General features: G+C 44.2%; 1 protein-coding gene across 1 annotated transcript in view; it reads left to right on the top strand.

The window, feature by feature from the left end:
* Positions 1 to 11783, top strand: part of Ccr8 (C-C motif chemokine receptor 8) — a 23832-nt gene that overhangs the window by 8623 nt on the left and 3426 nt on the right. The gene's annotated exons all lie outside the window — the stretch shown is intronic.

Here is an 11783-nt window from a genome sequence, read left to right as displayed (position 1 = left end):
TTACATCATTGCCTTTTCTCTTTTACTTTCCTTTTTAGTTTTATTTTAGGATTCCCTATTTTTAATGTTCATACAGAGATTTCTTTAACTGAAATACCGAATAGTTTCTTTGGTGTGAAAAACTATAATAGTACACAGGATCCTAATGAGACAATTAATAATGTGAAATAGGAAGTAAAGGGCTAAAGGTGTAAGGAAAGTGGGAAGGGTGGGGGAAAGGTAATAAGGGAGAGGAAAAAAATATGAGAAACTGAAAAAATGGAAATGAAGTGTTTGTAAATGGGTAGGGGAAGAGGGGGTGAAGGGAGGTCAGGGACAAGGGGAAAAATGAGAATCAAGACCTATTAAGTAAAGGTACAGAATCCCAAGGATGAATGTAATTGTATTGTATACCTAGATTGTACCAATAACCTCAAAAAAAAGAAAAAAAAAAAAAAAAAAAAAAGAGGCTGGCCTAGAACTCACAGCAATCCTCCTGCCTCATCCTGCAGAGGGCTGGGTTACAGGCATGCAGCACCATACCCGGCTCAGAAGTAAAACCCTTGAAAACAGTGAACAGTCTTTAAAATTATATTTAATTTCGAATCTTAAAGAATGAACAACAGAGTGCAAGAGTAGAATAATCTTTTCAGATACACAAGAACAGAATTGGGGCTGGGGATGTAGCTCAGTGATGCTATGCCTGCCTGGCAAATACAAGGTCCTGAGTTCGATCCCCAGTATGGGGTGAGTGCTGGGGGTGCAGTGTGTGGGGAATAACAGAATAAGACTACTCCCAGGTGTCTATTCATAGAAAATTGCTACAAGGTATTTTAAAAAAGTAAATAGCATTGTTATCAACTCATACAAAATATATGCAATAACTTGCAGAAAAATAATGTGTTTGCCTCTAAAGAAAACGAACTAGCTTACTCCCAGGAGGTCAAGCAAGGGCTGTTTCCAGGTCTGGAGGAGAAGAAAAAGGAGCCCTGTATGGAAGACTCCACCCCATGATAGGGTTTCCGCCCTATCGATGCCCCTTTTCTTAGCCGGGAAAGCTCTTCATGCTCCCAATCCACCTCTAGGTGGCGCTGTGAGGAATAAAGGCCACTGTCTTCAGGTCTGGCTTTGAGTCAACCATTCCTTCCACCACCAGCTCCCCTCTCCCTCCCTAATCTTTGGTCAGAGGCAGCAGAGACATTTAATTCCAGAAACAGTGTGAGGTCCAAGAAAGAGAAGCTCCAGCCCAGAAGCCAAAGAAAGGAGATACTGATTGTTCCTTAAGAGCAGATTGGCCGGCTGTGGTGGTGCACACCTGTAATCCCAGAATTTGAAAGGCTGAGGCAGGAGGATCCTGTGAGTTTGAGACCAGCCTGGGCTACATAAGTGAGTTCCAGGTCAGTCTCAACTACATAGTGAGACCCTGTATCAAAAAAAAAAAAAAAAAAAAAAAAGGCAGATTGGAGCAGGAGGGGACAGGGATGGGGCATTAGTCTGGGTTACAAAAGGAGCCAAATGATCATTAGGCATTTGGAAAATTATTAAAGTCCTACTGGGCAGGCTGATCTGGTTGGGCAGATTTACAGAGGAAGAGGGGCACAAAGAGGTCTCAGGAAAGAAAGGGAAGACATTTAATAAAGGAAAAACAAAAAATCGAGAAAGGAACTATAACGGTACTTTTTGTGCTATAATTATTTTGAGAGGTTGAGGGACAGAGAACTAAACAGTCATCTCCGAAGGAAACAAAGAATATAAAAAGTTCGAAACTGAAAAATAATAGGTTAATCATGTTATTTAGAAAATTTAATGGTAAATCCCTTCAGGTGAAACAAGTGAGCTTTAAAAGTGATCTTTGCAGGAGTATGGGAGGGGTGGAGACAAGGGATAGCTATAGTTTATCAGCTTTGAGCACTTTTTTAAAACATATTTTAGAAGAAGTTAAAATTTAGAAATCCCCTGAATACTTCCTCCACCTCGGAAAAATCATATGAACTAACCTTTACATGTTTCTTACATCAAACAGCCATTTTGGTTTCCATTCTGATGTTTATCTGGAGAGGAATTATTTTGGGGCTCTCAGTGAACCCTCTGACTCATACCCGAAGACTCATTGCTTTCCTGACTTCAGAGCTTTCTACTTCTCACCTGCTCCTGCAATTTGCAGACTCTCTTCTCTGGTTTTTGAATTTCCCATCTCTTGGCAGTCAGTCCTTGGGGCTGGAGAGAATGCCCCTTCCACATGAGAGAGAAGGCGTGGTGTTTGGGTGAGCGTGGGACATGAATTATAAAAGGGTGTTTAGGACACGGCTTCTGCCTGCAGGAGGACCCCTAGTTCCACCGGCCACAGAGCACTGTCAAACAGCGGTGCTTGGGGAGCTAGGTTTTAGCTGGTTCTGCCATTTATTAGCGTCTCTGAGCTGGGATAAGTGACTCAACGAAACATGAGTGCAGTGGCTCACCCTCGTAATCCCAGCCCTTGGGAAGCAACGGTCCCCACTGGGAGTTCCTACTTTTATGTTTATTGAATTCAGTGTGTTAAATTTTTTCCTATAGGGGAGAAAAATAATTTTCTTTCTGCCTTTCATAGTTTAAAATTTTGTCTTTTATTAGTCCGTGTTTGCCGTAAATGAGGGCACTCATGATGGGGAGTTGGTACCTGTCCATAACACATCTTAATTCTTTATGTCTTGGCCTTCATGGTTCTTAATTGGGATTAAAGGAGGACCTAGCAGTTGGCCCGACTACATTTTTTTCCACTGGGTATCGAACTCAGGACCTCGTGCTGGCAAGGCAGTCGCGGCACCACCGAGCTACATCCGGGGCCCTGCATAACTACATTTTAACCTCTCTCGTCTGTTCTCCTTCTGAGTCCTTTGGGTGTATTTCAAGTTCCAGGAGTTTGCAGCCCTGCAGGATTAACCCCTTTGTCAGAACTGCTTCGGTTGGAGCAGTTACCTCACCCCAACTCCGATGTCCCAGGAATGGAAATGCAAGCCACTTTACTTAACTGTTTTATAGTAATAGGAAGAGGACTTTAATGAAGATGTCGGGTGTCTGGGAAGCAGCCACGCTTTCCCGGTGCCTGACGGCATGAGACAGCGCCGTGAGCTCATTTTACCAGCCGGGCACAGGGGTGTCCTGGGCCGAGGTCTTGGAGGTCACAAGTGGCAGAGCTGGGGCTCAGGCTTAGGCTTGGAGCATCCAAAGCTGGCATTCTTTGCTTGTTTGTTTGTTTCATGAGCTGCGGTGTTTCAGTGCCTGTTAGTAATACAGAACAGTGATGTTCATCTGGGGCATTGGTACATGCACGGTACACGGCTCGATCATTTTCCATCTCACTGTCCCTTTCCGCCTTCTCCTCCTCACCCCTGGCCTCACCTCCAGAAATCTACCTTTTACTCACCTATCATTCCTCTTTTTCTTTCTTTCTTCCTCCCTTCTTTCCTCCCTCCCTCTCTCTCTTCCTTCCTTCCCTTAAAATAAAGCACAATATTGAACTTTCTGAGTCTGGCAAAGCTGACATGCTTAGTTCCCACTGTTTTGTTTTGTTTTTTGTTTTTTGAGACAGGGTCTCACTATGTAGTTGAAGTTGACCTGGAACTCACTGTGTAGCCCAGGCTGGTCTCGAACTCACAGCGATCCTCCTGCCTCAGCCTCCTAAATGCTGGGATTACAGGCGTGTGCCACCACGCCCGTAGGGGCTCATTTCCAGTAAAACCCATGTCGTGTCAGGCCCTCTAACCACATGCACCACGGAGCAGTAGTTAGCGAGAAAGGCCGTGACCACACTGCCTGATTACTATCTGCCAGGTGACCTTAGGGGAGACGCTGGACTCCTTCTCCCTCACATTCTGCACTCGCACACTTCAACCTGGGAGTAACAGCGGCCTCACCTCGCTGAGCCTCATGGAAGTGAAGTGAGCTGTGATCTGTGGGGTACGTAGAAGGATGCCCAGTACAGCGAGTACCAGTTTCCTCCTCGCTTTTGTGCTCTCCTCGCCATTACACAAAGTGCTTCCTGGAAAGGTCTTTAGTCGTGAGGCTTCCCACATCTCTCTTGTGGCCCAGAGCACCCCTCGCCCACGGCCTCTGCCCTGGAGACTGGAGTGTCCACTTTGAGAACGTGAGCATGCGAGGCGCCGAGCAGGAAGCTGGGCAGCTCAGCGCTCAGTAAGCAGTCACGGCTCTGAGCCATTAGGGAAGAAGAGCTCTCCCAAGAGCCCTTGGAAGTTAAATCCTTTATTATTTCCACGTTAAAAGGGAGGAATTAAGAACCAAGACCCGTCATGTAAAGGTACAAGATCCCAATGATGAATGCAACTGTATTGTTTGCCTTAAATGGACCGATACAAAAATAAAAAGAAATAAGAGAGGAATGTGAGGAAAGGAAGTTGACTTTCCTAAAGTCATGTGACTAAGAATAGTAGATTTTAAAATCAGACAGTCAGGGTACGCTCTGGATCTCTGCCTTCCACTGCCTGCCTGTGAAACAGCCCATCGAAGGTGGGCCTGACAGTGGATGGAGCCGGAGGGCAGGGGGAGGGAGACAGCCAAGGCCTGAGAAGGCTGAGGTAAGAGTCCAAGTGAGGGCTGGCAGGTCCTGGGTACGTGCTGAGGGTAGGAGCCATGTGCTAATGGGTTGGGTCTCCAGAGACAGGAGAGAGAGGTATTTAGGATGAAATACGGTTTGGGGCCTAGCACCTTGCGGGAGGCAGATGTCACTTATGGAGCAGCGGATCCAAAGGGGAGGATTAGATTTTCAGGACGCGGATCTCCGGCTTTCGTTGGGGTGCATTACATTTTTGACACTGCAAGTGGAATTTCTGAGCAGGCAGCCATTCTGGAGGGGAGGAGAGGAACTAGGTTAGAGATGTAAGCGCGGGCATCCCAGCCTGTCGACCTTGAGGCTGAGCAGATGGACACCTTGCTGGGGTCAACAGAGGGAGGGGTGGAGGTGCAAAGCCTGCAGCGGGGTCTTCTGGTCCAGACTGAAACTGGGTGAAGGGCCGCAGTATGTGGAGCCCTTTCTGTGGATCCCACGTGTTCAGTGAAATCATAGGCAACGGCAGCAGCTGGCAGTGAGGACAGAGGACGAGGTGCAAGGTGCCAGTTTGATCAGGATCCCCAGGAAGCACAGACACCCTGCCTGGGGGTGGGGTGGGTGCAGCGCGTAGAATGTGGCCTCACCTGACGGAGGTTTGGTTAGTGAGTAGGACAGAGAGGGACAGCGGGAGGTATGGGGTTTTCCTGAGCCAGTGTCTTCGGCTGCTCTGCCCACTTCTGGGCCCTGTTTTCCTGACGGTTCAGTTTTCCTTGTCTCTTTGCTCTTTTGTGCATCTCTCCACTCTGCCCACCATAGTCACCCTTCTAAGCCTCAGCCTTTTTCCTCCTTTTCCCCTTCTGTCTCTTCTTTCAGTTTCTTATCCTTCCCACAAGACAGCTCAGCCAGAAAACAAACAAACAAACAAACAATGAACTAGCACTTCAGAAGCAGTCACAGCCGCCCTCTCTGTTTGACACTAATGCTTACTAACGCGCATCTTGGCCTGAGCTGATGGTCTTAGAATGCAGGCTCGTTGAAGTCAAAGGTCTGTTCAGCACCAAGGCCACCCAGCCACAAGTGTGTTCCATGTTAGGCCCACTGTGAGGTGTGAAAGCATCCTGAGTGGCCCTTGCTACTGTCTTCTGCTGCAAGGAACACGCTTCCCAGAGGACGGGGAGCTTGCGATGGGTGGGGATGCACTGTCCCGAAGCCAGGACTGGGAGGCATCATAAGCGGCAAAGCCGAGAGGGCAGTGCCCGGCCAGTGGGAGATTGGGAGGCACCCATGAGGAATCAGCCCTGGGCACACTGATGCTCCATCATTCCACGGGCAGCCCCTGGGCCCTCTCTGCTCCCTCCCTCCCTCTCCTGCCCCAAGCCTGGAAGAGGGAAGGGCAGCAGAGAAGAGGAAGAAACGTACCCCTCCTCTGTTCCCAGAGCCATCCTCCAGCCTGGGGAGGCCTGAGTTGGAAGCAGGGTGGTGTTCAAGTGAATAAGAGACCAAAATGATATTATTTAAGACTGGACTTTAAAAATACCCTTTAAAAAAGACTGTAACTAAAAGACTACTAACACCTGAATGTGACTCGAAGAGGCATGGGGTCTGCACACTAGAACCATTAGGATGTATTGTGAAACACTCAGAGGTTCAGATTTCGCTGAGGAGATTTCACTGAGGAGGACCCACTGTGGATCTTTAAAAACTCCTCTGATTCTCTAAACTGTTAAGATTGAGAAGCACTGAGTTAGAATATGTAAGAATCATAACTGTTGATTTACTTCATGGAAAACAAATGTGGTTGAGGTGTTGATACCTACACACCCAAAGCCCTCTGCTTTACCCAGGCGCTGATCAGCTCAGGGCTCAGCACTGCTCTCACCTGCAGGTCTGCACAGCACCTCATGCCAGTGTGGGAGATGCTTGCTGATAAGAGCACTTTCCACACTAACCACCATCCTGCTGCAGATTCCTCTGTGGTGCTGCAGAGACGGGCCCTGCTGACTGGATCGTGTCTGCTCCTAACTGTCAGGCAGAGGAAGGCAGGAGAAGCGTGCGAGTGCCAGTTCTTTGCACGAGACACAGCTACACACCTGCGGGGGAGAGTCTGCGAGAGCAGACCCCTGGAACATCAGCTGACACTCGGATGAGGCCTTCACAATTTTGGAGGCCCAACATCCATAATCAAGTCCACCATTTGAAGGATCGAGGGGCCAGTTTGTCCCTGGCCTTGCTGTCACCTGCGGGCGTTGCTGTCAGTCCTTGGCATCGCGTGGCTGACAAATCTCCTTGTGTGTCTGCATCTCCGTGTCTCTTTTCGAAAGACATCAGTCACGTTGGGTGGAGGGCCACCCTACTCCGCTCTGACCTCATCTTAACCAATCACATCAACAATGGCCCTGTTTTAAAATAAGGCCACATTTGGCAATTCCAAGAAGAAGGCTGAATTTGAGGGAGGCACTGTCCTACCTGGTGCACTTTTTTTTTTTTTTAACCTAAGGACAGAATGTTTCCTAAGGCACGTGTTAAAAATACCTTGCCTGAATACTTGCAAAATGATCCTTTACCTGTGACACCTCAAGACCCACCTATTCCCTTACAGCCTTCCTCAGACAGAGCAGAGTGATGGGAAGATGCAAAACGTGGAGCCTGGTGGACCTGAGACCTCATTCCACGGAGCGTTGTGACTTTGGTTAAGTCGTTCAGACTGTTTTGGAATGCACCGCCTAAAAATGGGGCAACGGAGAAGACAACCAAATCAGATGCTTTCTTTTGGATAAGATCCAGCCACCAGAGCTCACTTACTCCCACGTGTACCCCACAAGGCCCTGCACTGTCCTGCATCAGTTCTTGCTGCCATGTGTTCCAGACTCCCTCTGGGTTGGTAAGGAATTAGTTGGCCTCTTGCCTCTAAAAAAAAAAAAAAAAAAAAAAAAAAAAAGATTTCACATTAAAATTTTAAAGAATTCAAAATTTAGATTTTAAAGAAAATGTAAAGCCCCCCTAAAACCCTTGGAGAGAGAGAACGTGTGTAGGTGTCAGTGTGTTTCCTTGCTGTCTTGCAGGACTTCCTGTATCTGCAGATTCTTACCCCACTCTATTAACGCTGGAAGTCAGTGGGCATCTTGCAAATATTTTAGCTCCCACAGAGCATCCTTGTTTTGCAGAATAAACATAGACTATGAAAGTAAACCTAGTATATACAAATACCTGAGAGCTAAGGCCCAAAGTGGGGTTGGTCCTAAACATAAACAATTTTGTAACAAAATTATTGGCTGAAATGCTACTAGAAGCATTTCAAACCTCAAAGGACCTGGCAGTGCTCCATGAGCCTTTAGAGAAGCCTGTTTTAGAATCATTAAATCTTAATCTCTTACCAATTTAGCCAAAATATTGCCACATTTAGCAAACCCAAAGAAAGTCTTAAAGCATAAGTAGTAGCTTGAAATGGGCTATACTTCCTAACTCAAGGATATTTCATATAGAAGCTTTTATGAAATTCTAAGGTCAAAGGAGGATTTAGTAGTAAATTAGGACTAAAGAGCTTAATCGACTAGAGCATGAAGCATAGACACATCACACATTATCCTCCTCAAGTATTTTCAAGCTAAAAATTCTAATTTATTTAACTAGTATATATGAGATGTCATAATAAGGTAAACATAGTGGGACATGTGCTTGGGTTAATCAAAGTGTAGTTTAGCCGACGTATTTGGCCTATACCCGGAAGAGTTGATATAATCTCACCCCTTTGAACTAAAACTACTCCAAAGCCTAATCAATTTAACTAACACATTTTCATTGATCAAAGCATTTATTTCTGAGTAAAAGTATAGGAGGTAGAAATTTCTTAAGGCATTATAAAGGAAAGAAAGAAAACAAAGGTAAATTATTCTACCTTTTGCATAATGACCAGAACTGATTTTACAAAGAGAACTTTAATTAAAAATTTTGAAACCAACCATGCCTGGCAGCACACGCCTGTAATCCCATCACTCAGGAGGCTGAGGCAAGAGGATCGCTGCAAGTTCCAGGCCAGCCTGGGATACATGGAGAGTTCAAGCCAGCCTGAGGTATATAGCTAGACCCTATTTTAAAAAAAAATTAAAACTCCTAAAGCCAGAAGAGCTACTGGTGAGCAGTGAGAATGACCAAGTCTGTCTATGCAGCAAAGCAGTGGGAGGATTTTTGAGTAGAAGTGAAACCCACCAACTGTGCCTGGTGACAGCCGGTTATCCTACTGAGAGCCCTTGTTCAACTTTCAGTGACCCTACAGATATTATAACCCTAACATAAATGTAATCGTAATGTAAGGAGGGACAGGCAAGGACCTTATCTAGAAGGAGCAAGTTAGCGCATGTCCACAGTTGGCTTAAAAATCAATCACTAATTGGGCTAAATGATTTCAGTAACAATTCCAACAATTTATATAACCTCCTACCATTTGACTGGATTCACTTATTTATGAAAGAAGTGGTGCTGTTACTATAATAACAAGAAATGGTTTCTGCTGTATCCATTTATATCAAGTTGGATGCCCATTGAGTTAACAAATAATTTATTTGATGAATTTGTATTACAATTTTTGTTAACCCAACACAGGAATCCACTCAAGGAAAGATTAAAACAAGGAACCTAGCACACAAAATCCTCACCTATTTATCAAAAACATCACCTCTAGCAGTTTTAGTATTAGAGACACAACACAGCAATTTAGCAAACTGCAAACACTACTTAAAAAATTGATAAGTAAGGTAAGAGGTAGAATTGTCAGATCCCTAGGATATTGTTAAGATTATGCACCTAACACAGTAATGCAGATATTAAGTGAAATTGATATAGTAGTATGCCTTAAAAAGATGTAATGTATGAGCCAGGCATGGTGACGCACACCTGTAATCCCAGCACTCGGGAGGCTGAGGCAGGAGGATCCCTGTGAGTTGGAGACCAGCCCGGGCTACATAGTGACTTCCAGGTCAGTCTCGACTACGTAGTGAGACACTGTCTCAAAAAAACAGAAGAAAAAAAAAAAAGACTTTCTGAACAGAATCAAATTGCACAAAAAAATGCCAATACTTTGTTGATAATACCAATAATAAAAAATAAATAAAAGCTTCTGCACAACAAAGGAAACAACCAACAGAAAGCAAAGGCAACCTACAGAATGAGAAAACAATTTTGCCAGCTGTTCTTCAGACAAAAGACTAATATCTAGAATATATAAAGAACTAAAAACATCAGGCCCTGCAAAATAAAAAACTCAACCAAAAGTGGGCAGTTGAACAGACACTTCTCAAAAGAAGTACAAATGGCCAATAAGTACAAGAAAACCTATTCCACATCTTTGGCTATTTAGAGAAATGCAATTGAAAACAACCCTGAGATTTCATCCACAGGTTAAGTGTGTCTGTGTTAACATTTAGATCTTTGATGGTTTAAATTTTTATTTAATACATGGTGAGAGATAGGGATCTAGATTCAGTCTTCTACTGTGGATAGCCAGTTATCTGGAACCTCTTGTTAAAGAGGCTGTCTTTCCTGCAGCATATGTATTTGACCCCTTTGCCGAAGTTCAGGTAGCTGAATGTCCCTGGGGTGGTTTCTGTATCCTTGATTGGCTTCCATTTTCCACATGTTGGTTTTTTTGCCAATACCATTGCTGTTTTTATCATGGTAGCTCTGTTACATAACGTGAAGCCTGACTTGACAGCATCTACATGCTTTTGGATTTTTCCAGGCATGCAAATTGCAAGAGTTGTGGGGTCACAGATACTCCCACTCGGATTTCAGAAGAAGGCCTAGAAGGCCAAGCAAAAATGTGTGATACTGTCACAGTCCCTGCCAGGAACCCATGACAGCGCAGTATGTGCAGCGGGGAGGGGAAGTCTGCAGACAGGGAACATTAATCAAGTTCCATAAATGCATAGCACAGCCACACCCATAAGGTACTCACAAAAACCCATTTCTTCATCTTCAAGAGTCACTTGATCCTCCAAATTCTTAAAAACAACAAAAATATCTATCTAGTCATCAATAATTATTCATATAATTATAGATAATCCATTATAGATCATTCCATCCACTTGAAATGCATCTCAGACTAGACTCCCATGTGTCAGAAAGCTCCTCAGTAGTTATTGCTGTAGTACACCCAAACACACTAGCGCTCCATCTCAATGAATTAAAACCATCATCAAACTATTAAAGGCTCTTCAAAGTTTAATACAATTCTATGATGAATTCTACTACTAATAATGAATCCCATCAAGCATTAATAGGTGACAATTATGCAGAAAAAACTATAAAAGCTAAGACACAAATAATGTTCAGTACCCAGATGCCGATCAACACATGAATGGATAAAGAAAATATTTTTTTATACAATGGAGTACTACTCTGCCATAAAGAAGGATAAACTTGAGACATTTTTAGGTAAATAAATGTACCTTGAGACCATATGTGAGATAAATCATACACACATGTGTAAATATCACATTGTTTCCCTTGTGTGAAAAACTGAAAGCACAAATAAGGAGCAAATTGGGAAGCAGAAAGAACATGTTCAAATGGGAAGTGGAGGGCCAGGAATTTGGCTCAGTGGTTCTGCTGCCTGCCTTAAAAATGCAAGGGCCCAGGTTGGATTCCCGGCACCACAAAAAAAAAAAAGCAAGCGAAAAGGCTGAATAAACAAATGGAAGTGGTGCAAAGGGGGGAAGAGGGAGAAGAGAAGGAAGGGATAAGAAAAGAAGAATAAAGGGAAAATGGAAACAAAGCTTTCGTAAATAAGCAGGGGAGGAAGGATTGAAGGCAGAGGAGGGGGTTGCGGAAAAAAAGAACTAAGATATACTATTACAAGTACAAATGCCCTGTGATGAATGTGCTTGTTATGCATAACAAAAATGTACCACTGAAATTAATTTTAAAAGAAAAAAATGTCCACTATAAATAGATTAAATGTCATATTTTCTGACTCAGATAATGTGTTATAATTGCATCTATGCTAAGCATGGATGGATATGGGAACATGCCAAAATAAAACAGGGAGAAATCAAATAAGGGGTGATAAACAAGGAATGGTGATGACTCCTGCTTGCTTCTAGGGCAAAGTGCCTCCCTTGAGCTGGAGAGGCACTGCGCATACTGGTGCTTACTTGTAATTCTAGCACTCTGGGAGCCTGAAGCAAAAGGACTGAAAGCTCCAGCCCAGCCTGCCTGGCCAACTTCACGATTTAGTGTGCACACTTCTAAAAAAAAAAAAAAAAAA

Source organism: Fukomys damarensis, unplaced genomic scaffold (assembly GCF_012274545.1).
Source record: "Fukomys damarensis isolate Sample0158 unplaced genomic scaffold, DMR_v1.0_HiC HiC_scaffold_24, whole genome shotgun sequence".
NCBI lineage: Eukaryota > Metazoa > Chordata > Mammalia > Rodentia > Bathyergidae > Fukomys > Fukomys damarensis.
The sequence above is the reverse complement of the archived record's forward strand: the minus strand, read 5'-3'. Positions and strand labels throughout refer to the sequence as shown.